Source organism: Helianthus annuus, chromosome 13 (assembly GCF_002127325.2).
Source record: "Helianthus annuus cultivar XRQ/B chromosome 13, HanXRQr2.0-SUNRISE, whole genome shotgun sequence".
Lineage (NCBI taxonomy): Eukaryota > Viridiplantae > Streptophyta > Magnoliopsida > Asterales > Asteraceae > Helianthus > Helianthus annuus.
In genome coordinates this window covers 167539473-167554451 of record NC_035445.2, presented here as the reverse complement: position 1 = coordinate 167554451, position 14979 = coordinate 167539473, and the positions used below count along the sequence as shown (strand labels likewise).

Sequence of the window (14979 nt, the reverse complement as noted above, 5' to 3'; positions counted from 1 at the left end):
ATCTAGGGCTGTAAACGAACCGAACGTTCAGCGAACAGTTCGTGAACCGTTCGGCGGGAAGTTCGTTTATGTCCGTTCGATAAGCTTAACGAACGAACACGAACAAAAAATTTCGTTCGATAAGCTTAATGAACGAACACGAACAAAGGTCTCGTTCGTTCAACTGCGTTCGTGAACGTTCGGTAATATGTTCGTTTATGTCCGTTCGTGTTCGGTTTTTTATGTTTACTTTTCTAAAAAGTTTTTTATGTTTTATTAATTTTTTACTTTCCCCCATATGTATTTCCCTTTCTCTGGCCCTCTCCCTCTTTGATATCACGCTTCTTCATTCAGCCCATCTTCAATCGACTGAACCCAATATCATCCATCCCTTCAATCTTTAAATGGTTATATTTAACTACTTTCTTTGTGTACAACGTTTAAGATTAACGGTGCCTTTTTTAATTTTTTGAAATTAAAGTTCATTTGTGTTCCTTTGCGTACATGGTTAGTGTTCACGAACTGTTCGCGAACAACCAAAATTCCTTAACGAACGAACACGAACACAAACTTCTGTTCATCATGTGTTCGCGAACAGTTCACGAACAACCAAATTTCTTTAACGAACGAACACGAACATAGCCTTGTTCGTGTTCGTTCGGTTTGTTTACAGCCCTATTTATATCACCTTAACTTTCGGTTTGATGAATTCAATAATCTGTTCAAATCAGAGGGGGCTGAATGGATATGTGCTTTTTTTTTTTCCTTTGCCTGTTTCATTATCCTTTTTGCATTGCTTGAATTGAGTTTGTTCAATGATTCTCTTTTAGTAATTCCATTAAAAACATGCCCTTTCAATTTCAATCCATTTGATTTTTTAAAACACATAGATCAAGCATCTTTCTCATTATCTTACATCACAAGTTTCAATTTAGTGGAATAATTGAATAAAATATCTTATATAATACAACTTTGTTTTGCAGGATCCTCTAACCTTGACATTGTAAAGGATGAACATTCACAGTTGACCGAGACATATGAGAGAACAGAGAAAGTGTCAACCTATGAATGAGAGATTTGGCAGTGTAATCTTCAGGAAAATGGTGTAGATCTCGGGCATATATGATGACTGAACCAGCAAATGACAATCAAACTGTCAAAAGCATAAGTGTAAGTTCCTTTCAGTCTACAATATTTGACCATTCCATTATCATAGATATAACAACCTGGTTTTGATTATTTCTATTCATGACATAACAGAGGATTATTCATGATAGCACATTGGATTCACTACTCAAAGATGCGTTTGGAATTGGTATTGACAGCATGTGTGATTCAAGTGAAAAACGTAAATCAAAATATCAAAGAATTATGTTACACACATATATTATACACACACACACAAATAAGTATAAATAACACATTTTATGTATACCTTTTCCATAATACTATTTGATCCATTTGAGATAACCACATGAACCCTTGTATTATATATAGATGAGTTGAAATTGTCTTATCCACAACAAAATATGAACTACAGTTTGACTCTTGATGTCAAACGGATTATATCTATTTCAAAATTGATTACTACTCTTCTTCATTGTTTTGAGATTAGTTTTATAACATCCTTGTTATATTTAATTTTAAAAGCAATGGGTTTGGACACTACCGTCAAAGAGTGTTGTTTGACCCTTGAATTTTTAAAATTGCAGTTAAAGAAAGAAGAAAATCTATCAAGGTTTCCTCAAATCAACAAAACAGTCCAAGATACATCATAATTGCTGGAAAGGGGACTACATCTACTGTGTTAACTTGGTTCAATTACATGCTTCAAGATAAGGCCTAATTTACAAACAATGCATAAATGTTGTAGAATTTACAAACGGTGTGAGTGAAGAAAGCCTAGAAAAGATGCAGTATCTTCATGCAGATTTCAACGGAACTATCAAGACCATCAAGCAGTTCCGGTGGTATAAATTAATAATTATTAATTATTAGTGTCTCAACAAAAGAAGTACTATTTCAATGATAGCCTATTTTTTTACTAAATCAATGTCAAGGGTGTTATTTTTTTTAAAATACACTTTGGGTAACTTTACATTCTCTAAAGTTTGATTTATATGCTTTGCGGGGTGATGATGTATCTAGTGGATATGATGTGAAGAAAGGAGATTACCATACCTTATGAGCCCATATGCAATAGGGAGGGTCAAGTTTGATGCATTCGAACCAGAAAGATGGTTTCATCACATTGTTGCTTTCATCCACAAAGCTTCTTTAAGTTTACAGCTTTGCAGGTTAGTAAAAATACAACCCATATTGATCATTCCTTTTTCGTTCTGATCATGTAACTAAACCATTGATTTGTAAATTTTATGTGGTCTGGTTTAATAGTCAACCTTCAGGTTATGTCATATGACCAAAGCAAAAGTTTTGACATGATTTACTATTTTGATGAAGAAACACAAGAGGGACAAAGAATTTGTTTGGCTCAAGAATTTGCGTATGTGCTGCAGATGAAGGAAGATATTTGCTTCTATTTAGTTAAGTTATTTCATTTTCAAGGTGAATGAAAACAAAAGTGCAAATGCTTAATCTTCACATTGATGGTGATACAGAGTTGATCAATGATCTAGCATACTCGTATTTGGTGCAATTAGACACACGGAAGTGGATTGGAAAATGGTTCATGCTAAAAAAGGATTAGCTTTCAGTACGTTTGAAGTTATATGGGGGATAAGTAATGGACATAAACGTCTCAACGAGCCACACGCATGGACAAATGCTATAGGGGGGTTTTCCCAAATTTCAGCCCCCAATTTCGTCATCTAGAGCTCCAATTTTGAAGCCAAGGTTTTCCCCCAATTTTAGCAGTTTCAATTAATTTCGTCTGCTTGTAAAAAACGGCTGGGTTTTTTAACTAAATATTTATTTGTTGTTTTTTAGGCTATTAATTTCAAGGAACCCTTGGAGCGGTTACAAGTTGCGTCTGATGGCACTTGGCATTCATGAGCTAAGTTACGCACCTCTGATTGGAACTTATAACCAATAAAGAATTAATGGAACTTGTCAAATTACCATCTGATGAAGATTAAAAGAACTTACCACTGAAGCAAGTTACCTCTAGTGAAGATTGATGAAGTCTCGCTAATGAAGAAGAGATGCCACGTATCAGCCTATCATTTGACGAAGACAATCTGTTGAGAGGATGTTATACGTAATTGTCACTTGTCAATTCCATACATCTCAACAAGATAACAAAAACATGAGTCTGCAATGAATTTATTATCACTTGACCCCATAGCTTATCGTGTCAAGCAGTTGTGTATGAATTAGGTGCTTGAACTTATGTGTGTAAACTTCAGAGGGAATTTGCAAGCCACCCAACCTAACATATCTAGGAAATCATCTGTAAAATTTGCGACAAGTTTTACATAATGTATTGAAACATTTGATTTTGATTAACACCTTGTGCTCAAAAGAATTATTCTTCTACTCTATTGCTATGTTCAATCGATTAACGATGAAACAATGATACTTGACATATTGATTAATTAATATTTGGTTACAATCTAACTAATAATCAATCTAGGGTATTAGCTTGATTGTGATCCACACAAAGTCAGTCTCCTTTTGATTTCGTTCTCATAAATAATCAATGGAACTTAAGAACACAAGATATTATTTAATTATAAAAATTCATCCTATTGTGATAAACATGACCATTTGATTGTATATGAAGAATCTATTTTGATATAGAGAAAATTTGGACCAGTTTGTTAATGTGGATCCAATTGTTTTTAAGGGTTATTGTTGTCATTTGCTCAACATTCCATTGGAATGGAAACTTTTCTTGGGTAGGAGGAAAGATTCTTAAATTCCTTCAACTAAAAGGAATTTGATGTTTCCATTCCAATGTCCAACCAAACATGATTATGAACGGAATAAATTCCAGTTCCATATAATTCCACGAACCAAACGACTCCTTATACTATTGCAACTTCAATTTACAAATTACAATAATAAGTTTAAATGCAGATTCAAACGACCCCATGTATCCAACATCCAGAAAAAGAAAGACAAGTAATGAGGTAACAGAACAAAGGAAATCATAAACTCAAACCTGAATGAAAAAAAAATTATCAAGAGATCACAAAAACCAAACTCATATCAAGAAAAAAAAATTATAATAAAAAGAAAAGGAAAAAAACACACGGCAAGTCAACCTTGAATCAACAAACATCACAACATTTAAACAATTGTGTTCTGTTTATTTGAATACTATGAAATGATACAAGTCCAACCATATAAATTTTGCTCTATTAGTCGCGAGTTAACAAGACCCCAATGGACCACAAAAACTTGTTCATCGTGTGAGATCCCTATTTCCTCCTTACTTGATGCAACATCTTATAGCAACAGTTGAAAACAAGATAATTTTTTTTTTCAAAACCTGCAATATTAACAAAAGAATCATGCGAGTATATAAAAAATGAATAAGAATTTAGGTACAAGTTCACCGCTTTTTGCATCAACATGTTGCGCCATGCCTCAATGATTACTCTTCTTCCCCGAACCATAATACTTCTCATACCATCTAAGAAACTTCTTCAGCCCCGTTTGAAGATCCGTTATTGACTTATACCCAAACTCCCTTTGCGCCAAACTGATATTCGCCTGAGTAAACGGGACATCACCATTTCTAGGCAACTTCATCACACGTCGCTTCGCTTTCATTTTCAATAATTTCTCCAAAATTTTAACAAGATCCAGGTATTGGCGAAGTATTCCCTAAATTTGAAAATTCTAAACTGTGCAGCCCCTTTTTTCTTCCCACCACTTCCTGTACTCTTTTCAGTAGTGTCTAAAGCACCTAAACAACCCTTTACAACACCATCAATATACGTAAAATCACACGCAATGGTCCAATGATTACCTCACTCAAAAATGGGAATCGGTTTTCGTTTCAAGATATCTTTAGTGAAGAAAAAGTCAGCCATATATGTCCGGTCTACCCCACGGTCCATAAACCGTAAAGAACCTCAAACACATTAAAGACAACCCGTAAATATGATTATACATATGCGCTATTTCTTCTCCCGCTTTCTTCGTTGCGATGTATAGACTCATGGGTTGATCAGTTCGGTCTTTTTCCGAAAAGGGTAACTTTGTATTTCACCCATAAACAGAACTAGAAGATGCCCAAACAATTGCAGGCTGTGAATTTGCATTTTTGCATACTTCAAGAACATTAACAAAACCGACACTGTTACTATGAATATAAAATTACAGACTCTGCATTGCTTATCTAACACCAGCTTGATAGCTAAATGCATCACACGAGTAAAATTTACAACGTCAAAGAGTTTGTTCAGCAAAACGGTCGTTTATGTCCCCTTCCACAATAAAAATCCCACTTTTTTCCAACAAAACTTGACGAGTCCTTTGAGGGTAGGATCGTAATAATTGTTAAAATTGTCTAACCCTAAAACACAGTCATCATGGCGTTTCAAGATGGCGCTGATGTGGGTTCCGACGAAACCAGCTGCTCCAGTGACCAAAACAGAGTACCCTGTTTTCGATCGGATGTTGGCTGATGAATTGACCGTTTTCCCCATCCAGATCTCTATACACACAGAGAGTGAGTGGTCATGTAAAAGCTAGCAATATTAGAAATGTAACCTAGGACACAAAATTATTAAGGCGTTGTATATTAATAAAATAAATAGTAAAAAGTAATCTAACAACTAAATGAGCATTAGCAGCCTAAAACATCCAAATGAATCCCAAAAAAAGGTCAAATTAACAGATTAAGTGACTATTTTTAATAGCAATCTGCATAGTACATATGATGCAAAACATACAAATCTATACACAGCCATCAAACTAAACTTCTACTTTATGAACAAATAACATAATTAGTTAATAAAAGCTCATAAACTTTCCTGAAAAAGAAACGGGTTAGTTGGTCACTCGTTCAAGGGTATGCGAAATTTATACATATATAAATATGAGTCTAGGTATCCATATAACCTGTTATTTACACACTTCTTTGACTTTGAATCAATACTTTTAGGTTCAAGAACCTTAATTTAGCACTCATCCCCAATTTAGACATGAAAAACGATCTACTGGATACTACGACATGAATGTCGATCTAGTTTACAAAAGAAGCTCAGGAATACACATGATCGATTTTCTGATTTTATTAAAAATCTACACTACATACACACTGAAGTCGTTTGAACCAATAGCATGAAAGCAGTAAAACAAGTTGTAAAAAAGTCAAAGTCAGTATAAGAGTTTTTATGCTCCCTCAGTTCAGCAAGAATGTATTGTCTATCAAAATGATCCATAAATTATAAACTAAAAAAAATATCTTACGTACAAAAGCTTAGACAGAGTGAAATGGCAAGCATGCATGTTCTCCAAACCCCACAACTGAATTTATATATATAAAAAATTCATCTTTAAACAAACAAAAAGTGGCTATACACCAATGGAGGCCAGAAACGGGTTGGTTAAAACGGGTCAAAGGGATAATGTTTTGAGCAAGAAATATTCTAATTTATTCAGATATACATGTAAGCCTATTTGTTATCGAGTAATTGCTAATTTCTTTATATGGGTTCTCAAATAAGAAGCCAGCTTAACTAATTCATTTTACTAAGTGTTCAATTACATCTATGATTTAGATATGAATAGAACAAAATACCCAAAGCCATCATCTCATGTTCTAAACAAATTAACAACCTGAGATCCCCGCTCCAAAACGCCACATAGTTACACAGTGAAAACAAAGTCATTTAAAGAATTGTAACAAAAAGAGGCATCTTTCATTGAGGCATTAAACCAAACACCTGGTGTGCATGCAAACTCAGTAGCTAAAATCCCTTCCAAAACAAGCAAAAACAAAACCAACAAACATACAAGAGCTCAACATAGATTCCCAATTTCACATCTGCGTAAAAAATCCTAAGGACTGAACACAAAAAAAAAGCCCTCTAGTTCATAATCAACCGCAAAAAAAAACACGAAACAAGAAAACACTAGTCACAAATAGCAGAAATTACTATATAATACAATTATCAACTTAAGGTATCACCCAACCATTGTGTCGTTTCATCAAGAGCACATACCCGCATAAATGATAAAACCACCAAACGGTTGAACTGCCAATATTCCAACCCACACGCCTTTTGGACGTGACGTGGTAACTTTACATTTGACAATCAAACTCACTATGGAACTGACAAAATATCCAACCAACGCGTCTTTCAACGTCATCACTTTACCGGTGTGTTCCCGAGTTAAAAATCCCTCCCCTTCCCTCCCCTCCCCTCCCCTCCCCTCCCCTCCATGTCTTTCCAAATTGGAAAGACTATTTTCAGGCAAAAAAAACCCCATTTTCCCTTTCCTCCCCCTGTTAAGTGGATCTCTGGAACACCATTTTCCCTCCCCTCCTTTCCCCTCCCCCTATTAAGTAGATCTCTGGAACACAGCGTACATTCAACAACCAAACTTATTCACCTTTTGAAAAGAACCAGACCGGCGCGTCAAAAGAATCAACCGATTCACCACTGTTTGCCACCGTTTCATGCACTATATAACCCCCACCATCATTCATCTTCGGCCGATTCTATCTTCATCTTTTCTTTTCTCTTGTCTTCCTGTCTACAGCACACCGGCCACTGTTGTTTTCCTTCCCATAAATACCCACGAATGCACAAAGATCGATGCAGGTTTCTCTTTATTTCCTGTTTTGTTAGTGTTCAAAGATCTCTTTTTAAACATCTTCATCGTCTTTAACAATAGATGCGATTAATCAATTTGCTTAAGCACTTAATCAATTTGGTATATAATACAAAATTGCCCTTTGTTCGAACCAACAGACTTCCGGCACTGGCCATGGAGGCCGTCCACCGCTGATGACGGGGAGAGAGATGCGGTTGTGCGCTGGCGGTTTTTGCCAACCTAAGATGACCGAACAAGGCGGCGAATAGCGGCGGCATCCATGCGGTTTCCGGAGAACAGGCCATCGTCCGCTGAATCATTGGAAGGTGAAACGGTGGTTGTGATGGAGAATTGGAATGGAGTAATTAGCAATGGCAGAAATAAAAATGGTTTTATTTGGTAAGTTAAAAACCGAGGGAGCCAGTGGTTTTATTATGTTTATCAAGATTTTCAATATGCTGAGTCTTTTCGATCAAATAGTAGAAATAAAGTTTAATTAATTAATTAATCACTTTAAAATAAAATTGTTAACTAATCTAAAATTTATTTTTGTATTTTAGTACTTTTATAAATTAACTAAATCCCTTTAAAGCTTTTAATAAAATATGGTAAATTTTTTTTTGAAAAGTAACGTAATAAAAATGATAACTTTAAAACGAACACTTATCTCTGTCGCAACACGCGTAGAAATCTACTAGTCATTTATAGATTAATTTGCTTCCATCCGAACCATTTTACCCCTTGCAATAAGTCATGACACTTCAATTTATGATTTATTTTGTTCATATAACCGCCATGCGAACCGTCACATTGATTTATACAACATGTTGATTTAATACCAAGCATTATAAAAAGTTAGGGACATGTCTATTCACAAGAAAACCAAGTCGGTTCATAAATGAAAAGAATATTTCATTAGTGATGATTTCACTTATTAATCTTCGCATCTAATATGGAGATGCTAAAATGTTAATAATCAACATTCCGCCGCAACGCGCGGGTAACGTAAACTCGTTTACAATAAAAAACAAACCCACAAAGGGGCAACGGTTGAAATCAAAACAACAACTAAAACGGAGGCATAAATTACTTTTTGGGAGCGTGATTATGGGAAAAAGTATGGTTCGAACGCACGCACCTGATTTGAAGAACAATTGCAACCGGCCCACTGTGATTCTTTTTCAAAATATGTATTGCATAAAAAACAAACCCACAAAGGGGCAACGGTTGAAATCAAAACAACAACTAAAACGGAGGCATAAATTACTTTTTGGGAGCGTGATTATGGGAAAAAGTATGGTTCGAACGCACGCACCTGATTTGAAGAACAATTGCAACCGGCCCACTGTGATTCTTTTTCAAAATATGTATTGCATTTGGGCTGCTGGTTTGAGCCCAACAACAACTATCTATCATAGGCAAATGGCCACTTAATTTCCCGTTTTCAGCCCATCTAGGCCCAAATTGTATCAGGTATAGGAGGAGTATATACCCGTTGATTAAGTTGACTACATTTTATAACAATGGAATTTTTTATATAGGATGTTTAAATAAAATTACAAAATTAACGATTTAAGCACTTTGAACCCTTTACCTAAAAAAAAAGAATATTTTATATATTAGTTAGTGTCATAAATGATTATTAATGGATATTTTAATACCATCATTACTCTCACTTATATTGAACCAAAGGTTGAGCCTATTTGAAATCATCATTTTATAGAGCAACATCAATCACCTTACCTGCCTATGTATATATCATTGTTAACTTATTGAGTCATCTCATGATGTCCAACCGGTCACCGATTTGAGAATATGTTGTTAAAACATGGAGTCAAACTTTCAGCTATCATATCTCACATTGTTAAAACATTGGTAAATCACATATTGTTCAAGCATTACTGCTTTGTTTCCTAGTGGGCGTTGGCCTTTCAATGAAAGTTGCCGTTCAAAAAGAAAAGAAAAAAAAAGCGATTCTTTAACCATTGACAACTTGACTTTAATTATAAATATAATTCATGAAATTTAATTAAAAAAAAAAGTACAAACCAATTCGTTGTTATGTAGGTAGGTGACAACTATATATACCTACAATTTACCTACTCTTAAACAAAAGAATTGTTAAAATATGTTGACCAAGAGGACCAAGAACATCAACAAACAAATATGAATTTTATTAATCTACATCCCTATCATTCTTTCAATATTACACATACTAAATACTACAATAATAATTACCTAAATGCGCATGGAGCAATTAGGCGGAGACGATAAGACCCAGTCTTGGTTTTATCCTGCTGGGTTGAAGCCCACTCACAAAAAGAAACGTAAAAAGGACTGGGCGACTACATAACTAACTCATCTGCATATTTGTTAGATCTAGTTATTAATTTTTTGATAAATGATTTCATTAACGTGCAAACTGTTATAAACCAGACATTTTAGGCCCAACTCATTGCTTATGGGCTTTAGGGTTTATAGTTTTGTTTATCTATATTGTAATGTTGAATAGAATGAAATATGAGAATTCAGTTTATCTTTATTTTCTCTCTGGTTTTTATCACGTTATCAGCACGATTCGCTCTATTCATTAGGGAATTTACCGGCTTGGATTCAGATAATTGCCGTTCATCAAATCCGGGCACACTAGTAATTTTTCTGCAATTTTCTGTTGAACTTTAGAACAAACTAGGACTACCCTGTTTCTGTGAATTAGGACTGAAACGAAAAACAGTTCTTCCATATTACATTTGAATTTCAATAATTACGGAATTGAATACAATTAAATTAGATTTTTTTTATCAAACACTTCCTACCATCACACATAACAATCTTACCCATTGTTATTTTTCTTCTGTGTGATCCTTCCTAAATGTTGTCGACAACTAATAATCAAGGAGCAATCAACTAATGTTGTGGAATAATAGGAATCCACTTAAAAATCCCTACTTCACGTCCACTTTTCAAAAAGAACAACAATAAATTCGAAAACAATAAATTGGCCACCACTTGCTTTTGTCGTCAACTGCCTCTTATTTTTCGAAAAGAACAACAATAGCCGCAAAAATTCCTTTGCTGCCGTCCACTTTCTTTCTTGCTATTCGAAAACAAAAATTCTCCCGATTCTGTTATGTTTTGTTATTATTTAAAAAATATCAAATTACTATTAGGCTTAATAAACCTAATTACAAGTGGACAAAATTCTAAACCATAAAAAAATATTGTAAATGGGGCCTATATTGGAAGTGGTATGTGTTAACTATTTAAAAAAAAATAACATATACGTATCGGATTTTTTTTTTAATCGTATGTCCCTCGAAATCGTGGGTCTTGTGCGAAGGTCCTCCCCGCATACCATCAAAACCTCCTATGAAGGTACCCAAATGGGTAAATGAATTATGAAGAGTAGAGAAGAGTGTGGGCGTATTTTTACATTTAGGGTTTATAGACACACACATAAATGTGGCTGAACACAACATTTGCAAATTAAAAGGGACCATATTTTTTTTAATTATGGCCAAGTACATCGTAGCAACCCAAAACAACCTTCATATGGACCATATATATATTTTTTAATTCATGGGCTAAATGTGAATACATTTTTTTTTATTTTGTTACAGTCTATGTGGGTTCTTTAATGGATACATGTAGTTTTGAAAAATGAATTTGAAAACTTTGTTTTTGCTAAAGTTATCACTCGCCAAAGGCATTAGTAAACATGCAATTTGTCTCGGGATCATTATGTGGATGTTAAATATCCATATGATTTTGAATTTTCTAAATGGAATTGAAAACTTAGTTTTACTTTGGTTCCATATTTTATATATATAAACAGTTTTTGGTTATTGGAGTTTTCGATGGGAAAAAGAACCGGAGGGTGGTTTTAAAATATATGTGTTAATAATAATTATTATTTAATGTTTTGATCCAAATGTTCTCCATTACATATTAATAAATAATTATTTAATATTAGTTTTGATCGAATATTTTTTTAATTAGAATCACATTTTTTAGTACGCATATATAGTGGGATACAATTTTAACCCAATATAATGTTATCAGACAACCACATTACAGGATACAAAATTCATAAATGACTTTAATTTCCTTCTCTACTTTATAAACATACTTAAAGTTTAGAACCTACAGTTCTAGCAAAAGGGAACCCGAAGTTCTCATACAATGTACATTTCATTGGAAGGCTTGTTTTTAAAATGCCTTGTTTTTCCTTTGTAGATAATATGTCAAACTTATCAAAACTTGAATTTACTGCACTTGAATTAACTTTTATTTATTTTTTTTATTTATTGCCTGAAGAAATATGCATGCTAGCTCCAGTAGAGCTATTATTGGTGATGAATGTCTGGTAGATAGATGTAGTACTAACACTATTCTCAAAGATATGAAATTTTTTTCTGAGTTGTCTCCGACAGAGACACCGATTAGTACTATATCTGGTGTCATTAACCTTATCGAAGGCTCCGGCAGAGCACACATAATATTATCTTCGGGTACCCAACTAACAATTGATAATGCATTATATTCAAGTAAATCCAGAAGAAATTTACTTAGCTTTAAAGATATTCGAAAAAACGGTTACCACCTAAAAACAATATCTGAAAATAATATTGAATATCTTCAAATTACTTCAAACAAAAATGGTCAAGAAACCATCGTTGAACGATTAGAAGCCTTATCATCTGGATTATATTGTACTAATATCAATCCTATCGAATCATACATGGTGAGTAACCAAAAGTTGTTAGATAAAGACTGTGACAACCCGGAACTTGAAAGGTTAGTATCTTGTAGTTTCACGATTCTATTTCTTAAAAATTCTCATATATGAATTAGCACACACTTTAATCACCTTACACTACCCTTCGGCCCATAATATTTGGAGTGTAACCGAGCCCACTGAGCATTCACGTTGATTTCGGCCCAACACCTTTTTATATTATCATTCGATCTGGGTTCACCTAACTATCTGGCATCGGGCCACATGTATGGTGTTTTCTTTTATCACTAGCCCACTTAGATAACCAAATCACTAATTAATTAGGAATCCTATTTAGATAACCGGCCCACTTCCTTGTTATTTTAGGAACCCACCAAGCCTTCATGTTATATATGTACGTAATAGGGATAGTTGATAGAAATTCAAAAACTAAACCCTATTCTTCCTTTGTACGTGCGGCAGTGGTAGAACACCCCCTTCGCAATCACGATCATCGTACTCTTCATACTCTCTCGGTTAGTGTTATCTAAGGCTTGTTAACTTGGTTGATTTCTTTGACTATATGTGAACAAAGTATGAATTTCTATTTTTGTTTGTCGTATGCTTTCATTATTATGATTAGTTGAAATAGCGATACATGAATACATCTTGTGGGATTAGCAGAACCTTGTATGTATGATGTTTGTATTGAAGAGATAATGATCTGATGTGCATGATGGTGTTTGTTGAATACTTGGAATCGATAAGAACCGGTAGTGCTATGATCTTGCTATCAATGATGTTATGTGAATCGATTCTAATTAATTTTTGTTATAAAACAGAACTGTAAGAAATTAGGGTTGCAGGTTCAAACCCACAACAAAACCGGCAGATTCTGGCTACACATGGACCCCCCACGAAACCCATGAGTTCTGTCATAGGTAGCAGGCTTTGACTAGTAGGCTGTTGAATCGAATGAGTAATATATATATTACGGTCCAATTGAGATCAAGTTGACATTAATTAGTGTAGGCCATTATGCATGAGAAGTCCACTATGAGAAATTCTAAAAGGGTAACGGTCCAGTGAGGTTGGAGGTTAGCAGTTGAGGGTGATCATTACAAATTGTCAGCCATGTTGTTCATGTATGCATGTGGTTTGGCAGGGAGCATGTGATAGTTTACATATGTACCATTCATTAATGCTTCGCATGTATGACTAATTGAATTAAAGTCTGCTAAGTGTTCTCATTAAATAATGACTTAATAATGGATTGAGTTCATGATATGTTTGGTTTTATTATGTGATGATTTGGGTTTGGCAAGTGAATAAGGTCGACGAAACAGGGGTTTCGCCATGAATGAGGGGCGACGAAAGTTGGGTCTTTCGTCGTCTGGGTAACAACTTAAACAATATGTGCTTCCTGATGTAAATGAAACTGTATGACGTGGCTTTCATGAGTAAGCACATTTAATTAGTAGGGGCTGTTATGAACAATATACATAAAGAGTGGAATTGTATGGGTATTAAACGGATAGCATGCATACTCGATTTGGGCCTATAGGGTCGACTAGGCCACACAAGTATTAGTTGGGTCATTAGTATAATTGTTGCACAGAACTAAGTAATATGCCGGGTACGTAATGAAATTATGATGTGAAATTGCTTGTGAACAAAGCACCTGCTAAGATACTACTTGATGATAGTAGGATGACATGTTAACTGTGATGACTTGAATTATATGCGTGTCACCTATACGTTAAAGTGTGTGGTATGTGATTAAGGAATACGTGAAGTAATCGTAAGTGAAATATGTAGCATGTGTGCACATGAAACTAATCACTATCGGTAACTATGTTAGGATATGCATGACCATCTGTTAAACGAGTAATTAATCTAACCGAGCAAACCAAAGGTGAGTTCATTGCTCTTTCTCAAGCATGGATCCCAGTGAAGGGATAACGGGTAACGTTCCGATGAGGAATGCATGGGTAATGGGATGTTGGTTATTGTACTCAGTTTTCTATCATTGTAAGACCACTACATCTACCGGGTTGTTGCTTGTAGGGCAACGGGGGTTATTAGTTGATAGCGCTATTAGGTTTGGCACCCTCACGACGTTCGAGGAGAACGGGCGTGAACTAATTACCTTAAAACATGACCAATGCTTTGATAGAGGCATTGGGGTTGGCAATCACATATCATATGGCCATTCGGTAATCGAGTAATAACAACATCGAAACATCAACTATTATAACAACAAACAACATATCGTCTTGTAAACTGTTTTACTCACATGATCGGTAACACAACTTGGTAAACAAACACAAACCTTGAACTCACCAGCGTAGTCTGACACACTTGTTTACATGCTTGTAGGTAACTATTGAAGGAACTTGGGAACTTGCCGTCTGATGCTGCTGGAGTGGTTATGGTCATAATAAACGATTACATTGATTTGGTTTCGATACAATTATACATTTATACTTTTATGCTTCCGCTCATTACTTTGGTTTTGGTTTAACTTTCAAACGATACATTTCTTTCAA

The 14979-nt window shown here is 34.7% G+C and overlaps 1 pseudogene; it reads right to left on the bottom strand.

Moving 5' to 3' along the window:
- Window positions 1-4234: 4234 nt before the first annotated feature.
- Window positions 4235-5718, bottom strand: LOC110900313 (annotated as a pseudogene).
- Between the last annotated feature and the right edge of the window lie 9261 nt (window positions 5719-14979).